Here is a 21,580-nt window from a genome sequence, read left to right as displayed (position 1 = left end):
ACCGAATGAGATGCACCCAATGATACTGTGGAAAATAGGTGCTGAAATTGATGAGTAGCAGGCATAATTTTTCAGTCTTCCATAGACTTGGGTGGTGCCAGAGAACTGGAAAATTGCAAAATAGGGTGCAAAGATAACCCTCAAGCCCAGGCCGGTATGTTTAACTTTGGTGGTGAGGAAACTTCTAGGAAACAATAATTAGGAACAAAATTAAGTTACATGGACAAATATGAGTTAATGAAGGAAAACCAGCAAAGATTTCTTGTGGGAAAATTCACTTGCTGGAGTCTTTTGAAGAGGTAATAGAGGGTCGAGGAGGGCAATTCTGGTGTATATGGACTTCCAAAAGACATTTGATACAATTCCACATAACAGACTGTTAAAGCTCATGGAATAAAATGAATAGCAACATTGATACAAAATAGGTTGAATGATCGGAAACAGAGCGTGATGTCTAATGGATATTTTTCAGACTGGCGGAAGGTTGGTAGTGGGTTACTCAGGGGTCATTGTTGGACTCTTGCTTTTCCTGAAATATATTAATGACATTGACCTTGGTGTACAGGGCAGTTTCAAAAGATTATACAAAGCTCGTAAACATTGTGAACTGTGAGGAGGATAATGCAGAACTTCAAGAGGACATGAAGTTGGTGGAATGGGCAGGCAATATAAGAGGTGCAGGAGCAGAGGTACCTGGGTGTATATGTGCACAAGTTATTGAAGGTGGCTCATAGAACATACAGTATTCTAGGCTTTATTAATAGGGGCATAGAGAACAAAGGCTAGGAGGTTATCAACTTGCATAGGACTAGTTCGATCTCAGTTTGTGAGTATTAGGTCCAGTTCTGGGGGCCACACTTTAAAAAGGATGTGAAAACATGGGAGAAAGTACGGAAAAGATTAATAAGAATCTTTCAGGACGGCAAGATGGCTCAGTGGTTCGCACTGCTGCATCACAGTGCCAGGGACCAGGTTCAATTCCAGCCTTGGGATGACTGTATGGAGTTTTCACATTCTCCCCATGTCTGCGTGGGTTTCCTCCGGGTGATCCAGTTTCCTCCCACAGTGCATGGTAGCACAATGGTTAGCACTGTTGCTTCACAGCACTAGGGACCCAGGTTCAATTCTCGACTTGGGTCACTGTCTATGCGGAGTCTGCACATTCTCCCTTATCTGCGTGGGTTTCCTCTGGGTGCTCCGGTTTCCTCCCACAAGTCCCGAAAGACATGCTTGTTAGGTGAATTAGACATTCTGAATTCTCCCTTGGTGTACCCAAACAGGCCCCAGAATGTGGCAACTAGGGGATTTTCACAGTAACTGTATTGCAGTGTAATGTAAACCTACTTGCGACACTAATAAAGTTTATTATTATTAAGATGGTGGATTGGTCATGCTAAAAATGCCCCTTAATTTCCAAAGGTTAGGTGGGGTCCAAGGTTACTGGGCTAGGGTGGTGAAGTGGCCTTAGATACAGTGTTCTTTCAGAGGGTTAGTGCAGACTTGATGGGCCAAATGGCCTCCTTTTGCACTTGGGATTCTATGAAGGGCTTCGGTGATGAGGAACTTCAGTTATTAACATAGATGGAGGGACAGACAGCACGGTGGCGCAGTGGGTTAGCACTGCAGCCTCACGGCGCCGAGGTCCCAGGTTCGATTCTGGGTCACTGTCCGTGTGGTGTTTGCACATTCTCCCCGTGCTTGTGTGGGTTTCATCCCCACAACCCAAAAGATGTACAAGCTAGGTGGATTGGCCACACTAAATTGTCCCTTAATTGGACAAAAATGATTTGGGTACTCTAATTTTTAAAAAACATAGACGGAGGGGATTGCAAGAGGTAAAAATTCAAAATCATGAGGGGTCTGGACAGAATATACATGGAGAAAATGTTCCCACTTGTGAAAGGATCAAGAATGAGCAGGTGCAGATTTACAGTAATTTAAGTAATGGCAAAATAAGCAAAAACGAGTGGTTCCAAGTCTGAAATGGGCAGAGAGGTGGCAGACAATATAAAGGGTACAACAATAAAGGGTTGCAGGAGCAGCCTTGTGCGTGTGGTGGAGGCAGGTTCACTCAAAGCAGGCTCATTAACAAGGTAATCAAGACAGTTATCCAAAAAGAATATGCAGGGGTTATGGGGCGAATGGCATTAAGTGAATTGCTGATTCAGAGAGCTGATGCAGACATGATGGGCTGAATGGTGGTCTCCTGTGCTGTGGTGATTGACTTGTAGGAACTCTTACAATTTATTTCTATTTCTTGCTAGTTTAATCTCATTCTATTTTTTCCCGCATTGATTTTTTGGGGGAACTCTTTGGTTTCTAAAACTCCCAATTCTTAGGCTAACTACCTCTTTTAGGTGTATATAACCTTTTTAGCAATGGAATTTATTTGTAGAGAATTGAGAAAACATTTCTGTAATGTGTGCCATTGCCAATCTTCTGTCATAAATTTTAATCTAATTTGCTAATATAATTCTGAACTGGCTTTATTGTGATCACTCTTCCCCAGAGGATCATTACTCTTGAATTCATAATTAACCATATCCCACTGTACAAGACAACACTAAAATAGCCTGTTCCCAGGCTGGTTCCATAACATTATTCTCAGAAATTGTTTGGAATGAATTCTATGAACTCATCCTCCAAACTTTTTTTTACCTATTTGATTTGTCCAGTTTATATAATTTATATGAAGATTCAAGTCCCTCTTGATTATTGCATTACCTTTGATACAAGAACTTATTCTTCTTGATTCATGCACTATCCAACAACCTACCTCTGGTGGCACAGTGGTTAGCACATCTGTCTCACAGCGGCAGGGAGCCGGGTTCGATCCTGGCTTGGGTGACTGTCTGTATGAAGTTTGCACATTCTCCCTGTTTCTGCGTGGGTTTCCTCCGGATGATCCGGTTTCCTCCCACAGTCCAAAGACATACAAGTTAGGTGGAATGGCTATGATAAATTGCCCTTTGGTGCCATGATTGATGCACGGAGTTACGGGGGTAGGGGAGTGAGCAGAGATAAAGTGCTCTTTCAGAGGGTTGGTGCAGACTTGATGGGCCAAATGACCTGCACTGTAGGGATTCTATGGATACTGTTAGGGAGGTCTCTAAACTACTCCCACAAAGTGTTTTCTGCTCTTTATTGCTGTCTCCACCCATACCAATTCTACTATTTGTTCTTCCAAACCAAGTTCCTACCACATTACTGCACCATGCTTTATCACAAGGTTTAACCCCACCTTATCTTCCCTTTTCTCTGTATTAACCAAATGTCAAGTACTCTGGAAATTTTAGTTCCCAACCTTGGTCAAAATGGTACCATTTCTCTGTAATGCTATTAAATCAAACCCATTTTCTCAATTTGTATGATTAATTTATCCATCTTGTTATGACTGTTTTGTACATTCATATAAAACACCTTTATTAGTTGGTTATGCCACTTGTGTTGTAATCCAGAGTTCATGTCCCTGCAGGACAGCTGGTAAATTTAAATTGAAGTAACTAAATAAGTCTGGAATAAAAACAGTTTCAGTATGGCAGCCAGGAAACTCCCAGGTTGTCAATCAAAACCAATCTGGTTCACTAACTTTCATTTGGAAGTAAATCTACCATCCTGATCTAGTCTGGCAGATATGTGACTCCTGACCTACAGCACTGACTGATGTTTAACTGCTTTATACAAAATCCTAGCAATCCATTGTGAAAAGGTCAAAGAATAAAACCTGAATTGACTAACCATCATCGAGCTACGCACTGGATATGACACAAGGTATACCTACTCATCCCACCCTACAGCTACCTCCCAACAGCTGGGGCACTTGTGCCAAAAATTGAGTGCTATGCCACAGACTAGTCAAGCAACAACGTGGCATAGTCAGATTCACAGAATCCTACCTTTCAGCCAATGTCTCAGATTCCCCCATCACAATTTTTGGCTATCTCCTGTGCTGTTAGGGCAGACCCACCAGAAGTAGTTAGGAGGGAGGATACCTGGGGCTTCTCAACATTGACAAGACTCTATACAGTCTCATGGGCTAGGAAATCTGCAGATTACCACCTCCGTAAACTAATGAATCAGTACTAATCCAGGTTGAAGACCACTTAAAAGCACTGAGTGCGTCAAGGAGGAAAAAATGTACTGTGCGCAGGTCTCAATGTTCATCACCGAGTAGCTCAGTAGCACCAATAATGACAGTGTTGATAGAATCCTGAAGGACATGGTTGCCAAAGTAGACCTGTGACAGGCACTAAGAGAACCAACACGAGAAAAACCTACTTGACCTAATTCTCACCAACCTATCTGTTTCAGATGATCTAACCTTGGCAATATTCCTAAAATTATTCATTCATGTGGAGATGGATACCCCTTCATTATAAAGGGTGTCCTCAATGTGTTGTTTGGAACTACCACTGTTCTAAATGGCATAGTTGCAGGACAACAAGCAGCTCAAACTGGTTTTCCATAGGTCATCAGTGGCAACAGTATTGTCCCAGGTTCGATTCCGGCTTGGGTCACTGTCTGTGCGAAGTCTGCACATCCTCCCCGTGTGTGCGTGGGTTTCCTCTGAGTGCTCCGGTTTCCTCCCACAGTCCAAAGATGTGCAGGTTAGGTGGATTGGCCATGATAAATTGCCCTCAGTGTCCAAAATTGCCCTTAGTGTTGGGTGGGGTTACTGGGTTATGGGGATAGGGTGGCGGTGTTGACCTTGGGTAGGGTGCTCTTTCCACGAGCCGGTGCAGACTCGATGGGCCGAATGGCCTCCTTCTGCACTGTAAATTCTATGATTTTACTGCAATCTGTATTCTGAGACATTGTGCCCTGGCATATTTCTCACTCTGCCATTACCATCAAGTCAGGGGACCAGGTCTTAGTTGGTAGGACTTTTCCTTGAGTCACAAGGATCCAGTTCAGGCCCCACTCCAAAGACCCGAACACAAAAATCAAGACTGCCACTCTAGTGTGGAGCAAATACCCATCTGGTTGAAATGTTAAACTGGGGTTCTAACTCTTCAATGGAAGTAAAATAACCCATGGTACCTTTTTGAAGAGGAGCAGGGGAGTTATCGAAGTCCTACGAATATTTATCCCTCAATCAGTATCAACAAAAAAGCAGATTCCCTGGTATTATGACATTGCTGTTTGTGGGAGTTTGCGGTGTGCAGATTCGCTGTCATAAGTGCCACATAATGTGGGTGGCACGGTGACGCAGTGGTTAACACTGCTGCCTCAAGGCACTGAGGACCCAGGTTCGAATCCCAGCCCTGGGTAACTGTCCGTGTGAAGTTTGCACATTCTCCCAGTGTCTGCGTGGGTTTCACCCCCTCAACCCAAAGATGTTCAGGTTAGGTGGATTGGCCACACTAAATTACCCCTTAATTGGAAAAAAATTATTGGGTACTAAAAAGTGCCACATAATGCCCATCTCCAAGTATGAACCTAACCACTATCCTTCGAAATCAACACCATTGCCATTCTGGGGGTCACCACTAACAATAAGCTTGACCTGATCAGACAAATACTGTGACTGATGAGGCTGCGAACTTTGCAATGAGCAACTCTCCTGATGCACTAATGCCTGTCTGCTATCGACAATACAAGTTACAAGCATGACGGAATACACCCACTTGCCTGGATGATTGCAGCACTGTCGTTGGTCAGTCAGTCAGGGGTTTCAACATGAGTCTTCATGTGACTGACATGCTGATTCTCGATCTGCAGATTTTTGGGCATATGGGGCGATGTTCCATGAGGTAGTGGGTTCCAGAGTGCAGGATTCACTACTTTTTTCCCCTTTCTTTGCAGCTTCTCTGCCACATCCTTAAGGCGTTGGATTCCAAGCAGGATGTAGCTTGATGGACAAGTTGTCGCTATTTTGAATGATTGACTGGAAGGAGCTTGCTGCCAATGTTAATGTTTCTGTGCTTCAGAGAGCTTCAGACTGTCTATATCATGTTTTCTTTGTCCTGCCCTGGAATGTTGGCCGCTTAAAATTTTTTATTTTTTTTATTTATTTATTTTTTTAAAAAGAGTACCCAATTATTTTTTTCCTATTAAGGGGTAATTTAGCGTGGCTAATCCACCTACCCTGCACATCTTTGGGTTGTGGGGGCGAAACCACGCAAACGCGGGGAGAATGTGCAAACTCCACACGGACAGTGACCCAGAGCCGGGATCGAACCTGGGACCTTGGTGCCGTGAGGCAGAAGTGCTAACCACTGCACCACCGTGCTACCCGGATGTTGGCCTTTTGAGAGGAGTTGGGAAAACAAGAACTGGTGGAGCAGTAACTCTTTTAGCCACCTGGACACCAGTACCCAGTCCATCATGGTTGATTTTGCAGCAGTTTTGTCTAAATGTCTGCGGAGCTGGCTTCAAAAAGGGCACTAGCTTTTGCTTGATGGAACTCCCATTGGAATCTTGCAGAGGCTTGCTGATGGAATTTAATAATAACCTTTATTGTCAAAAGTAGGCTTACATTAACACTGCAATGAAGTTACTGTGAAAAGTCCCTAGTCGCCACATTCCAGGGCCTGTTCGGGTACACGGAGGGAAAATTTAGAATGTCCAAATTATCTAATAGCACATCTTTCGGGACTTCTCTTTCTAGCTCTTGTGCATTGCTGATGCACCATCCAGGTGTCTCTATCATACAGGAGAGTGATGACTACCACTGCTCTGTATACAAGGGCTTTTGTTGACTTGCTGATGTATTTGTCAAATAAGCTTGCTGTAGTCGGTTAAAATGCTGAGCTGGTGCAGTTGATCTGGTAATGGATCATTTTGTCAAAGGTGTCCTTCGGAGAGAGGTGACTGCATGATTTGGAAAGTGCTCAACATATTCCAGATTGTCTCGTTAAATATATATGGAAGGTGAAATATTTGACTGTCCAAAGTCTGGGTTGATAATGCGATTTGATGTCCAAAAAACTTCACAATCCTGCAACTGCTTCATGATATGACTGACTGCAACCATCTTGCATGGGAGGTCTGAATCAGATGCCTTTAAAATCTGTACCAGTTTCAAGTAAGACCAAATAGTATGGAGACTCTCATTCTACCCAACAGAGCTGTTCACTCAAACAACTGTTCTCTGGTGGGAGTATTAAATACTGCCTAGATGGAAACTCTTTAACCTTAGTCACCTCTGCCAAATCTAAATTGGCCACCACAGACATGCATGATCCATAGTTTGCAAATGACTGCAGCATAATTGGCCTCATTGCACCAGATTTGCAAGCCACTCAATCCCTTCAACTCCTTGTATGAAAGACTCTGCCTGTCCTTCAATGTTGTCAAAATAAAACTCATTGCAGCACCGGCACCACTAGTTTGACACCATCCAGGACAAAGCAGTCAATTGGATTGGCACCCTACTCATCAGCTTAAACATTCACTCCCTCCACCACTGGTGAATTGTGACAACAGTCTGCACCATCGACGAGATGCACTGCAGTAACTTGCCAAGGCTCCTTCGTTAGCACTGTTATATTACTGGGTCTAGTAATATGTATTGTTACTAGTTGCTGTTGATGTAGATGGTGTGATCCTGAAGAAACCACAAGTCTTCAACATAAGCAAACTAATTTATTAAAGTAATGATTGATTATATCTGAGTTTGACACTCCACAGAACTATCTCTAGAAATCATGTAATTAAATATGATTGAATTAACTGATTCACAACTATAAATACTATCTATACTGAGAGCTATACGCTACTGCTTACTAAACACTCCTGGGTTGAAGAGACCAAGATCCTCTAGGAGCTGATACTTCTCGGTGGATCTAGTGGTGCCCTCTAGTGGTAGTGTTACAGCTAGATGTTCTAATTAACCCTTTAGATATTTAAAAATAAATTTAGAGTACCCAATTCATTTTTTCCAATTAAGGGACAATTTAATGTGGCCAATCCACCTAGCTTGCACATTTTTGGGTTGTGGGGGTGAAACCCATGCAAACACGGAGAGAACGTGCAAACTCCATACAGATAGTGACCCAGAGCCGGGGTCAAACCTGGGACCTCGGCGCCGTGAGGCCGCAGTGCTAGCCTGTTTGTCCTGATGCCATGAGACTTAATGGGTTCCAGAGTTAATGTTGCTAACTTTCACAGCCACTCCCTGCTGAATATGGGTGGGGCAGGACATTTCCAGGAATAATGATGGAAGAGTCTGGGACATAAACTGCAACATACTTTTCATAAAACGTAGAATTCCTATAGTGCAGAAGGAGGCCCTTTGGCCTATCGATTCTGCACTGAACTTCTGAAAGAGCGCCCTACTTGGGCCACTCCTCAACCTTATCCCCATAGCCCCACCTAACCTGTAGACCTTTGGACACCAAGCACAATTTAGCATGGCTAATCCATCTAACCTGCATGTCTTTTCGGTGTTGGAATTGTTTAAGGTCTGATTTTGTGATGAGGATCATGTCAGGCTGTTGCTGGACTGCTGTGGCACAGTTTCTAATGTTGGCACAAGTCCCCAAACAGTAGTCAGGAGGACTTGTGGATTTGTTGTTTCTGGTACCTATGCTAGGTGGGCCATCGCATTTTATTCTTATTTTTCTATAGTAGTTTGATACAACTGGATGGCTGCTAGGCTATTTCAGAGGCAGTTAAGAATTATAGAATCCTTACAGTGCAGGAGACCATTCGGCCCATCAACTATGCAGACACTTCAAATGAGCACTACCCATGTCCACCCTGCCGTATCCCCATAACCTAACCTGCACATACCTGGATACTAAGAGGCAATTTAGCATGGCCAATCAACCTGACCAAAACATCTTTGGACTGTAGGAGGAAACCAGAGCACCCGGAGAAAACCCACATTGACACAGAGAACTCCACACAGACAGTGACCCAAGGCTGGCATTGAACCAGAGTCCCTCATGCTATGAGGCAACAGTGCTAGCCACCATGTCACCAAGCAAACCATATTGCTGTGGATCTGGAGGTCAGACTGGTAAGGACAGTACAGTGGTGAACCAGATGGGATTTTACAACAATCGGGTAGGTCCTGATCATTAACTGGATGAGCACTTTATTCCAGATATAATTAATTATCCTTAAACTTGTCCCTCTCCATCACTCTGCTTAACTTTACTCAATTGTCTTTACTTTTCTCTTTAGATTAATAACTTGAATTTCCACCTCCACTTTTTTTAGTTTATGACCTAAATCCTAATTATTCTAAGTTCTAATTATTCTATTTGCCAGGTCACTGGTGCCAATCAACTACAGGTAGCAAGAACCTTGCAGCCTTTTCCCTTATGCAGCAGGTTAGTGATCTTCCTGGGGGTCCCCTTATCCATCTTAGACTGAGGGTGCAACTATGACCACAAACCAAACTTGTCACTTCTTAATCCAAGCAGTACGACACCCTCCTGGGTCAGAGTGTCCAGCTAACTCTCCTATTCTGTGATGCCCTCCAACACCTGCACCTTGGAGACCGTCTCAAAAATTCTGAGCTGAAGTTCCTTGAGATACAGGCATTTACTGCAGATGTGGTAGTCCTGGACCACCATGATCGCCACACCTTCTCTCTTGCTCCAATTGTGACCGATCTTTTTCACTTCCATTCCCATCTAACCATTTTATTTAATTGTAATTTGTTGTTGGTGGAATTTACTAAATATTTACCAATAAAACAAATCATTGCAAATATTGGAGGCAACCTTCCAGCCCTGCACCAAAATTTCCACTCCACCAAATTCCCCACTTCTATGCTGTTTATAATCAGTCTGTGTTTCGGCAGATAATTTTTTAACTTTTTAAAACACCTTTTTGAGCCACACCCAAGATACATGCTCAGTCAGCTTCTTGAACAGTAATTAGCCCCTTTCAGGCAATCAACTACAGCTAAGACACTGCTGGGAGTTGCAAAGACAACTAATTTCAATGCGATTGTTTTGTGGGTCTGTTGGTGCCTAATTTTAGTAAAAGTTGTAACCATTCTCCTAAAAGGGAAGTTTAAATTGGTATCATGCAATTTTAAAACTACCATTGGCCAGTCAATGTAGCAAAGGGAAGTTTTTTATTAAATAAATATTTTTCATAGATTGCATCACCTTGTTCCTAAATTGGTAATTTCGAAATAACAAATACTGATTATGCAATTGCAGAAAGTTTTCATGTACTAATTCCATACTTCTAGGATCCTAACACCATTTTGCATTGACCCTTAACGCTTCAGCAAACTGAAGTGCAGGACGAGCAGTTAAGAACATGTTATATCGCGCACACTTACAAATGGCTGACCCCACTAGCGTACAATGCACCTGTTCCACAAAAGGTTATTTTACCTTGTAACTTGTTAACTTACGTCAAAGAGCTGAATTTCAAACCGATTCTGCGTCGGTGTTGCAGGACTATCCACGGCAGGCGCCGGCATGAAGGCGAAAAGGTGCAGTCCACACTTATTTAAAAGGCAAAAGAAAACTTCCCCCTTGGGTGCTACTTAGATCATGCACATTTAGTATCTACGGGGTTAGGTTCCCAATCCTAATTAAAACATACAAGTGCATGATTATTGGTTTAATTGAATTCAACACGTTAATGGGCCGTGGCCCAGGTTGCATGCGTGGGAGGTGCGAGTCCATTTTATTGTTCACTTGCGTCATCCAGTTGCATAAACAAACAATGATAATTACACAAAGTGAAGCGGTTTCACATCAGATGGATTTATAACGAATTATATGCACTGGGATTTAATCCATCTTAATGGTACGGTCTATAACTTTCCACCTAATTCAGGTCAGATAGTGGTTGAGGCTGAGTGATAACAGCCTTATTTGCTTGACCTCAGTCAGTCAGGATCCCCACCAGACTCTCACCTACGTAAGATAACGGAGCTGCAGGATCCGGGCCCTTGTGCGTGTAAACAGACGTCAAGGCCGATTGGCTCAGATCCATCAGTGGCTCGCGCGCGTCAACTCTCTTCCTTCCCCCTTCACATTACTAACCGTTCATCCCATTGGTAAACGTCAGAGGACAACATTTTCTTTTTAATTCCCTTTCCTGCGTTGGAAAAGACGAAAGATAAAAAACACTCTCAAACTCTCGGACCAGAAAAGAAAAGAAGCGAAAGCGCTTTCCACGACCGGCGGGCCAGCCGCGCCGTTAAAACACGGAATCTCCGCGTTTGAATTTTTTTTTTCAAAAAATCCCTTTCGGTCCGTTTCCTTGCGTTCGTGGCCGCGTGCTCGGGTGGGGGAGGTGGACGTCCAATCCGGAGGCGGCAGACAAATATGCAAATTATATTCGCTGACGTGAGTTATTGAGCACGAGAACGGGATGGCGCACGCACGCGGCGCAGCGGCGGTGGGTGGGGAGCCGCGGGAGAGGGAGGGGAGCCGCGGGGGCGCGCGGGGTGATGGGAGCCGCGGGGGCGCGCGGAGAGGGAGGGGAGCCGCGGGGGCGCGCGGAGAGGGAGCGAGGCCGCGGGCGCGCGCGCGCGCGGAGAGGGAGGGAAGCCGCGGGAGCGCGCGGGGGAAGCCGGGGCTCCAACTTCTGGTGCGAGAAATAACACAAAGGAGTGAGTGAGTGAGGACAGGCGGCGAGCGAGAAGATTATCACAACTATAAAACACGAGTGAAGCGCCGCTGGGGCAAAATCTATAATAAACTGTTTTCTTAAAAAAAAAACAGTATCTTAATTCACGAAATTTAAAAACGCACCAGAGCGAAAGGAGAGTGAGGAAAAAAAACAATTTAAATTTAAAAAAGGAACACCAACAAAGTAAGTACAAAGAGAAGTGTGTGAGAGTCGGCGTTTGGGTCGAGTTAGGGGAAATTTGACTGTAAATAAACATGAAAGGACTGGGAGGAGGAGGTGGGGGCAGGCGGTCAGCGAGATCACTAACTACCACTACTGGAGAGAGTGCGTTGCCGCTGGCAAAAGCAGCCATTAACATTTCATTAATAGAGCAGCGCTGTCCTCATCACAGCCAGCAGTGAGTTTACTGTCTCTGGTAATAAATGAGTGTGGGCGCCCTGTCCGGTATTTTGTGTGCTATGATTGTGGGTTTAGTGCAAGTTTCCCCTATCTGTCTCGCTTGTCTATCTGTGTGTGGTTTGGGTACTTGGTGGTTCCCTGAGGTCATTGGAGTGTACTCGAATGGTTTGAACTAGTTTCTCACACACGCACCGCGGCGGCTACCGCCGCTCCGAGGGTCAGGGGAGGCAAATGGGGAAGGAGAGGGCTCGAAAGGGGCAGGGGAACGAGAGATAAAGGGTCTGAGGAGGGATGAGATGGGGAGAGAAGCGGTTTTAAGAATAATGATTGCTCTTTTTGAGGGAGAGAATATTCAACTTCAAGCGGCGTGTTTAATGTTTCCGTTACCGTTTCCTTTGCTAGTCGCACCGAAAGACAAGAGATTAAAAAGGCGCTTCTCTCTTTGTGGTCGGTCTCAGTCCTGGTTAGTTGTCGCTCACGCTTGGTCCAGCCGGTGGTTTTAATCTCTCCTTTTTGATATAGGGCAGAACGTGGTCTGAAAGACTTCTGGTCTTTCGCAACAGAATCGAGTGTGTTGTTGATAAGCTGGGCTTTTAAGTCACTTTTCACTTCTATAAAGCCCACATCAGATATGGAACTGTGCAAATCGAGTTTTTGGTGGAGAAAAACATTCATTTGCACCGTCTTCAAGATGAGCTGATTGTTTCTTTTTTTAAAAATTTTTTTTTGTGTGTGTGTGTGTATATATTTCAAAACCGAGTTCAGGAGAGAACAGAAAACACGTGCATTTGTGAAAGTGTAAGGAGAAAAAAAATCAAGGTGAAGGGGGCAATGGGGAATGTTAAGGGGAGGGGATGATCCCACACGGCACTCAAGCACTCGTCCAACATTCACCAACCACCATCATCAAGGCTTAATCATCCATGTTTGTCGTTGTCTTCGGCGGCAAGGACACACACATTCACACATTGTAAACCTCTTTGTTCGAGGGGTGGGGGGTGGGGGGGGAGACGCACTCACTTTTAAAATAAAAACTTGCAGGTCAACCTTCAGATTTCGATTACCCACTGTATGGTCACTGAATTTTCAAACTATTTCCATACGTTTCTCAGTAAACTAACTTTTTTTCTCATGAGGAGAACAGCAGCTCTCTTTCGTTTGTTTGGTCAGCGTTTTCTCTCTGGACAGGCTGTACACAAAGAATCGCTCTTAACCTAAGATGGCAGCTTAATTTGACTCCGGTCATTGACAGTAATTATAAGAAAGACTGAAGCTACCCCGTCCTTCACGCCAAGTTTCGCCTCCTCTTCTGTTGTCTTTAAGGAGTCAACCTTGATTGCTAATTTTTCGGGGGATTAAAATCATTTTTCCATAGTGGCGTAATGGCCCTTGAATTTTTTTTTCAGAACACAAGTCTGTTTTGCGAAAGTGACTTTTAAGTATATTGCAAATAAACAGTTAGCTTATTGAATGAGTAAGATTCGGAGAAATGTACCTGCCTTACAACGAGCTACCATGCAAGATTGTAGAGGTCTCGCTTTCAGCTATGGAGGTGGAATACAGTAGTGTATACAGGATGGATTTATGAAACAGAGGTGCATTCTAATATTGGGTAAAATATAGGTAACCAAGTGAAATTTGTTATCCGACGACTAGATGATGCATGCCTGACTGTAAACAACGGAGTAGTGCGAGCAGCCATTTAAGTTTTAAATGGGATCGACCCTCAATCTTTTGTTAGTGGTGAGATGGTATGTTTGTATTTTTTATTTATATGTAGTTGTACTTTTTCGAAAAAAGGGGTTTACAAGTATTTTGAAGAACAAGTCTGATATTTAGATTTGAAAGGATTACTTCTTGCTCATCACTCGCGTTAGATTACCTAATTTGTAATATACCAATAGTATTTAGTGATGCATGTATGCATTTGTATATTTGTAACGCTTTCATGATATAAATTGTTAGGTAATCTCGGATTCTCTTTAAGATTGTTAGATCAATTACAGATATAGAAAATAGCTGCAGAACCTGGATGGATCATGATGCTTCAGTGTTTGAATAGCTTACTTTGTATTCAAAATCAACCTTGACTGTTAACATTAATAAAATGCCTTGTAGAGCTTTAACATTAGTCCACAGATCAGTACAGGGGTGCTTACTTACAGGCAACTGACATTGGAAGTGTAACTGGTACAAAACATTCTAATAACCAGCACATGTTCACCTTCCTTCCTAATCTGCTTCCAGACATGGGGAGCCAGCTTCTTGTCTGAGCTTTTTGTAAGTGTCCTTCAACAGTGAATTATATTCTTACTCGGTTGGTAATCTACATTAGACTTCTGATTTCAATCATCTGCTAGCGTGATATCATTGTACGGCACTGGAGAAGTACCACCAGTGGTGCATTTGCAAGATCCTCCAAATCTGGTGACAAGAAAGGCGGTCCAACAGTAGCATACTCTCTCAAGCCATCTTGCCTAGTATTGAGGCACTAATCATTCAAAACAGCTGTGCTGGGTGGGATGCATAGTTAGTATGCTTGACGCCCGGATCCTGAAACAGTTGCTCTAGCTGAGGTCAATCATGGCATAGACTCACAGAAGGACAGCGGTAAAGCTATAGAGATGTCCTCAAAGCATCCTGAAGAGGTCCGATGCATCCGCCAACTCACTGGCTTATGGCAAAATGGAGAAGACATTCTGGAAGGCACTGAACACATGAAGAGACTTTGAGAATGCAGAGGTGAATGGGAGACATCGGACAGAGCACACAACCCTCCAACCTCTACTCAGCCATTCCAAGCACCACCTGCCCTGCGTAAGGCAGAGTCTGTAGATCACACATTGGACTTATAAACCATTTCAGAACCCATTGAAACAGTGGAATCAGGGGAAAGCGGGCAGCATAATCAAAGACCCCTCCCACCCTGCTTACTCACTCTTCCAACTTCTATCGGGCAAGAGATACAGAAGTCTGAGAACACGCATGAACAGACTCAAAATAGCTCCTTCCCCGCTGTTACCAGACTCCTAAATGACCCTCTTATGGACTGACCTCATTAACACTACACCCTGTATGCTTCATCCGATGCCGGTGCTTATGTAGTTACATTGTATACCTTGTGTTGCCCTATTATGTATTTTCTTTTATTCCCATGTACTTAATGATCTGTTGAGCTGCTCGCAGAAAAATACTTTTCACTGTACCTTGGTACACGTGACAATAAACAAATCCAATTCCCAGTTCCGAGGCACTACCTAAGAAGAAAGTGATAGTGATTTGGAAACCTTAAATTGTGACAAAAATATATTCCTGGGAGTAATGTAACTGCAAAATAGTCAATTCAGTTGCATGCATGCACATCCTTTTTTTAAAAAAAAATTATGAGCAGCTGAAATGAACATCTTGAGGAAACACTGGATGGCATAACACCTGTTTCTTTATTCATTCATGGGATGTGGACATAGCTGGGAATGATATCATTTATTGCCTGTTCCTAATTGTGAGAAAATGACTGATTAATGTATTGATTTGCTAGGAATTTCAGAGAGCAGTTAAGAGTCGATCACATTACTGTGGACCTGATGTCTCACACAGGCCAGACTGGGGAAGGATGGCAGATTTCCTGAAAGGGCATGGTCTTCATGGTCAGACTGATACCAGCTGTTTTAAATTCAAGAATTTTATTTAATTAATGAATTTAATTTCCCTGGCTGATGTAGTAAAATTTGAACAAATGTCTCTGGGTCATTTGTCTAGGCCTCTGGATTGCTAGTCTAGTAATATAACCGCTATGCTTCATTTTTACCTAACTAGACCGTGATCAGGGATTTATATTTTTTGTTTAACTATTAAATTATGCACTGCAGAACAGTACAGTTGCTTAAAACTGAAGTGTGTGTAAAGCTGCTATAATGGATATTCAGATCTAAATTTTTTTCTTCAAAAACATTATCAAATATAAACAATGATTTAGCAAAAACTGCAGACATATTTTGATTTTCTTTTACCTTAACCATGTAAGTAAATATGTAAATCATGTACAGAATTTAAAAGCAGAGCTCTTGGATGATTCTTATCAGTAAATTTTAAGTAAGAGCACTTGACCAAGTAAGTTCTCAACTGTCTTTGTAAACAGGAATTTTTGAGATTAAATATAAAATATATAATAAATATCTGTTGCAGTGAAAATTCTAAAATGGATAAATATTGGAGGAAAATAATATATCGATTAGGTGGCCTCCAAATCTGAACTATCAATGTATTCCGGAAGAGCGAGGTGTCCACCAACTTTAATTTCTTCCATGAGCTTCAGATTGGCAACAACTTTTAAGTAACTGGTTAAATGCGGCCTGCATGCAAACCAATGAATCGGTGCACTGTGATATTGCACCCTTCCTAATTCTATTAAAAAAAAGTAGGGGAAGTATGCCATGAATAAGAGGCAAGATGCTTTTCAAGAGGATTAATTTATTTTATATATATATATATATATAATATATTGGCTTCACAGTGGTTAGCACTGTTTCTTCACAGCGTCCGAGACCCTGGGGTCGATTCCCGGCTTGGGTCACTGTGCGGAGTCTGAATGGTCTCCCTGTGTCTGTGTGGTTTCCTCCAGGTGATCTGGTTTCCTCCCACAAGTCCCGAAAGACCTGCTTGTTAGGTGAATTGGACATTCTGAATTCTCCCTCCATGTACCCAAACAGGCGCCATAGTGTGGCGACTAGGGGATTTTCACAGTAACTTCATTGCAGTGTTAATGTAAATCTACTTGTGACACTAAAGATTTATTATTAAATATAATGGTAATAATTGTGGCCTTCAGTGTTTATATGCACAAGATTCTCTTTTAAAAGAAAGGATAAAATATATTTTCTTCAGTCATAATGTATTTGAACCTAAGAGGATTCCCAAATGACTTGTTCTTCATTTAAAACTTGCAATATATGTAGCAAAGGACTTTTTGTTGCTCCACAACTGAGCATTAAATGTAATAATGAATCTTTTACCGGAACACCTGAATTAATGTTGCCAACCATAGGAATGAGCTGTTTGTCTTCTAATGAAGCCAAGTTGAGCAACAAAAGTATATGTTACAAATTTGTGAAATACTCATCACACTTGTTGATGGCTATTGAAGGTTTTCCTAAACTTGATCTGGTTTGGTTTATCATGCTTAGAATTTTTGAAGAAAATTAAAGCGGAAAATTCAGAAATCACAGGCAATGTAACAAGTTTTGCAGATGCATTATCTACTTCTACTGCCAACAGTTGTTGTGCTTTCCCAGCTTCACCTTGTCCCTGACCTTTTTTGAAGCTTTTGACACAGTTGACCATGCTATCCTCCACCAATGCCTCTTTGTTTTCCTGCCCCTATAATGTTACCTTTGAAATTCTTCAAGCAACTATCCTTTGTGGACATGGGGGCCAGCTTTTAAATGTAGCATCAAGATTAAACATCGCTTACTGTGACTACTTGGTCAACATTCTAGATATGAACAAATTATCTCTTTTTTCATATTAGCAAGATTAAAGCCACTGTGGCTAAATCCCAGCTAAAACCATCTGTAGCATCCACCTCCCTTGCTCTTTTTGGTTGAATCCTCAGATTAAACTTGACTACGCACAAGTTATCAAACAGTACCAAGACCACTATATGACCCCTACTGCTGTGGAATTGCTTTTGACTCTCATCTAATTCATTACTCCATGTTCTTTTTGCTGGATACCTTACTTCTCCCCTCAAATTTAAATGTCTTTAAACTTTATCTCTTGGAACTCATCCCACATTTAAGTTCTGGTTTTGCTGGATCTCTATGTCAATTTTAATACCCTTGTCTTTACCTCCAAATGATCACATAACATTTCCCTTCCTACCTCCCTATATCTTCATTCATGCCTGTGTTTCTGTATCCACTCTTCCAATTCCTTTAAATGTTTTTTCAGGTTCGAGTCCCACTCCAAGACTTGAGTACAAAAATTAAGATTGACACTTCAAAAGTACTACCGAGGGAGTACTGTACTGTCGGAGGTGACACCTTTCAGATGAGAAGTTAAACTGGGGTTCCAACTGCCTGCTCTAGTGGATGTAAAAGATCCCATGATGTTTTGAAAAAAGGGGGAGTTAACTCTGGTGTCCTGGCCAATATTTATCCCTCAATCAGCATCACAAAAAAGGTTTATCTGGTTATTATTGCCACTGTTTGTGAAAGTTCGTTATACACAAACTGCTTACTGCTTTTCGTACATTCAAACAGTAACCACACTTCAAAAGTAATCCTTTGGCTGTAAAGCCAATTGGAGATGTCTGCTGATCATGAAAAGTGCTATATAAATGCAAGTCTTTCTCTGCTTTTTGCTGTAGAACGCCTAACTGTTTCCACTCTGCACTTGCAGCACTTATTAATCTTGATCTCTTACCTCTTTGCTCTTGCTTTTGGTCGCTATCCTTAATTCTTTCCTTTTTACAGTGGGACATTTTATTTCATTAAAGGTGCTTGGGAATAATTCAAAAACTACTTTGGGTATATTGGTAATTCTGTTAAAGCTGTTAAGCAAGTGTGTGATGCATGCTTTTGGTAAATTGTAATTGTACTTGAATTAGAACAATATTGCTATTTAGTGTACATTTGCAAAATATATATGGTACATTGTGATAGTGAATGAATGTTAATGTGTTGATTGGGTGGGAACTGAGGTACTAGAGAAAATATCTAGACCAGGAAAATTGTGTATTTCCTTCCTAAGGCTCTAGTGTTGGCCTCTCCTAAAGTTGTTGAATCCTTACATAGATATAGCACCATGGCCTTTTCGTACTTCCCTTGTGTGAATCTTGACATTTCCAGACTATTTGACTGTGGGGGAAGGGAGGTTGATGGTTACACAGCCAAGCTCAATCCCGTTCCTACTTGGTGTCAAAAACTATGCTTCCAGCGTTTCTAGTTAACAAGAACGCGAGTAAGAATTTTGGCTTTTGCTTTTTATTCTTAACTGCACTTGGCTTTAACCTGGTTGAAATCCTTTAGCTGAACTTGCACGGAGCTTCTGAACCTTGTTAAGTTGGTGTTTTAGATGTTTAGCCACTTATTCGATTAGCTGGTGAAGAGCTGTGTGGTTATGAAAATATGATCTTTTATGTGCTACTAGTCAGCTATCTGGCTAACCTCTCCCAACTACCACATTCTCTATTTCACATGGAAGAAGATTAAACTCTTTCCTCTAGAGCAAGGCAATTATTTGAAAGAAGTTTCATACATTTCACATGTGAGTGTGCATACTGGATTTGCTACCCTGAAGGTGGCAGTATAAATAGTTACATTGTGCAGATTTTCACAATGCATGTTTGCATTTTATGCAGTAAAAAGTTCTACAACCCATGCAATATTCTTGTCCAGCTTTTTCTCCTTTGTCTTCCTCTTTAAAAAGGCCTTACTTTCTCTATTCCTTTCCTAAATTTTGTTTGAATTATGCTAGGGTATGGTGTTGAATTTTCATGGCCCCTTCATGCATTGGTGAAATTACTTTTTCACAAAGTTTAGACAGTATGGGTAACCAACTCAGCACTTAGAGACATCAAAGCTATGCCAGACCCTGTTTTTGCTTGCCCACTTTATGCCCAGGGACCCCTAATGACTGAATTGGAGTGGAAAGATTGGCCATTTCATTGTACGGTCATGATGGACTTTGAATTGAACTTGGTGAAGAAGATAAGTGCTATCACATATATCTGTGTAGAGCCCACCTGGGAAGTTGAAATGTTGAATTTAAATTATAAAAGTGAGGGGACCTTTTATGGATTGCCGTGCAATTATAACATTGAAGTAAGATTATCAAAATATTTTGACACTTGTGCATTCCTGGTTATGCATTTAATATTTCAACTGAATTCTATGTTTGTAAGAAAAGCAGTTGAAACAGATTTGTGATGCTATAACAGTGGAAGTTATTTTCATAGGTCTTTCAGGTGTTCCAGGTGTACTTCATTTGCTTAGTCTCGCGTTCTGTTGGAAATCTGGGTGATTGTACTAGCTGAGTTAAAAATGAAAATTTAGCCCTAGTGTGCTTGAATAGTATCAACAAACATACAGGCTAGGACTCTGAATCATTTGGCTCCCAATCAAGAAATGCCACAATTTTAAAATCCTCATCCTTGCTTGCAAATCCCTCCATGGCCTCACCCTCCCTATCTCTGTTATCTGCTCCAGCCCCACAACCCTCCCAAGATGTGTGTGCTAATCCAGTTCTGACCCCTTGACTATCCTGATTTTAATTGCTCCACTATTGATGACTGTTCTTTCAGCTGCCTCAGCCCTGAGCTCTGGAGTTGCCTCCCTAAATCTTCCTTTCCTCCTTAAGATATTCCTTGAAACCTATCTCCTTGACCAAAATTTTTGCCTTCTGCCCTAATAAAGTCTTGTGTAGCTGAGTGTTAAATTCTCCTTTTATAATGCTTCTGTGAAGTGCCTTGGGTTTTTTTATTACATTGAAGTCATATATGTAAATGTAAGTTGTTAAACCTTTCCCCATGCGTTCGAACTAAACTGTTGTAAAAGTGCATATAGTTCCCAGTAATCGTCAGAAAACATCCACTTCAATTTATTTCCTTTCTGTCTATGAAATCATTGGGGTGGCACAGTGGTTAGCACTGCTGCATCACCGCATCAGAGACTGGTTCGATTCCCATCACGGGCGACTGTGGAGTTTGCACATTCTTCCCGTGTCTGCATGGGTTTCTTCCGTGTGCTCCTGTTTCCTCCCACGGTCCAAAGATGTGCAGAATAGGTGGATTGGATATGCTAAATTGTCCCGAGGTGGGGTTACAGGGATATGGTGGGTGATTGAGCCTGGGCTAGGGTCGAACCTCTCAACAATTTTCAACCTCAGTGAGACCTCATTCCACAGAGCGTTGTCTGTCATCCAGTACCTTGGTTAATCAGTGGTGGCTTATTTGTGAGATTAGTGAGCACTGGCTATTCAACCATCAGGCAGCACTTTGTGTTTTTTTGAAAATTTGCACAATCATTCTAGCATAACAGCTAGTTAGTGATCAGAATTTCTAACCCTGGCTACTTCCCTTTATTCGCACCTTTTATGTACAATACCCACAAGGCTGATAGTGTTCTTGTGCATCCACATCGGAGTATCCACGAGTAAAGCAGATCCGAGCTGGGTACTGGAATCTTAATAACATTGAGGTTGACAGTTCAGATCTTACCATAGCAAATTGTGAAAGTGAATTTAATACATTTGGTAATTTGTGGCCTGACACCATGAAAACTGATGGGTTGTCAAAAAAAACAAACTGGCACTCTGTTGTAATACCCTTCAGGGCAGGGTAACTTTAATGATCTAAAGACATTCCAAACCACTCGGTTTCAAAGGAAATGTGACATATCAGTGCTAGTCTAAAACTTTGTCAGGGTAACTAGGGATGGCTAATGTGTTGCCAGTCTCATCCAAATCCCAGAAGCCAAATTTTAAAAGATGTCTCTATAGCTGAGTTCCATTTGAACAGTGAATTTATCTTCATTGAAGCACCAGTCTGTCATTCAAGTGTGAATGTAGGCTGTGAATGCGAGTTTTTCATTGTGAGAACATTGTAACTTGATCTGTTGCTCCCTCC

At 42.1% G+C, this 21,580-nt stretch overlaps 1 protein-coding gene and 1 long non-coding RNA gene across 4 annotated transcripts in view; one reads left to right on the top strand and one right to left on the bottom strand.

Moving 5' to 3' along the window:
• The window catches only part of LOC140385497 (uncharacterized), a 74,505-nt gene extending 63,560 nt beyond the window's left edge, over positions 1-10,945 (bottom strand). The window contains exon 1 of the long non-coding RNA XR_011933392.1: positions 10,325-10,945. This is a non-coding gene — a long non-coding RNA (uncharacterized lncRNA). The remainder of the gene's footprint in view (positions 1-10,324) is intronic.
• A 216-nt stretch (positions 10,946-11,161) lies between these two features.
• The window catches only part of chd7 (chromodomain helicase DNA binding protein 7), a 378,323-nt gene continuing 367,904 nt past the window's right edge, over positions 11,162-21,580 (top strand). The window contains exon 1 of one of the 3 annotated variants that reach the window (XM_072467710.1): positions 11,162-11,270. The gene's annotated coding sequence lies outside the window, so the exon portion shown is untranslated. Of the gene's footprint in view, positions 11,271-11,509; positions 11,740-11,934; positions 11,954-21,580 lie in introns of those variants that run through there. The other 2 variants (XM_072467709.1, XM_072467711.1) reach the window with 2 other exon arrangements.

This window comes from Scyliorhinus torazame, chromosome 11 (genome assembly GCF_047496885.1).
Source record: "Scyliorhinus torazame isolate Kashiwa2021f chromosome 11, sScyTor2.1, whole genome shotgun sequence".
Taxonomy (NCBI): domain Eukaryota; kingdom Metazoa; phylum Chordata; class Chondrichthyes; order Carcharhiniformes; family Scyliorhinidae; genus Scyliorhinus; species Scyliorhinus torazame.
Note: the sequence above shows the minus strand (reverse complement) of the source record. Positions and strands in the feature narration are given on the sequence as shown.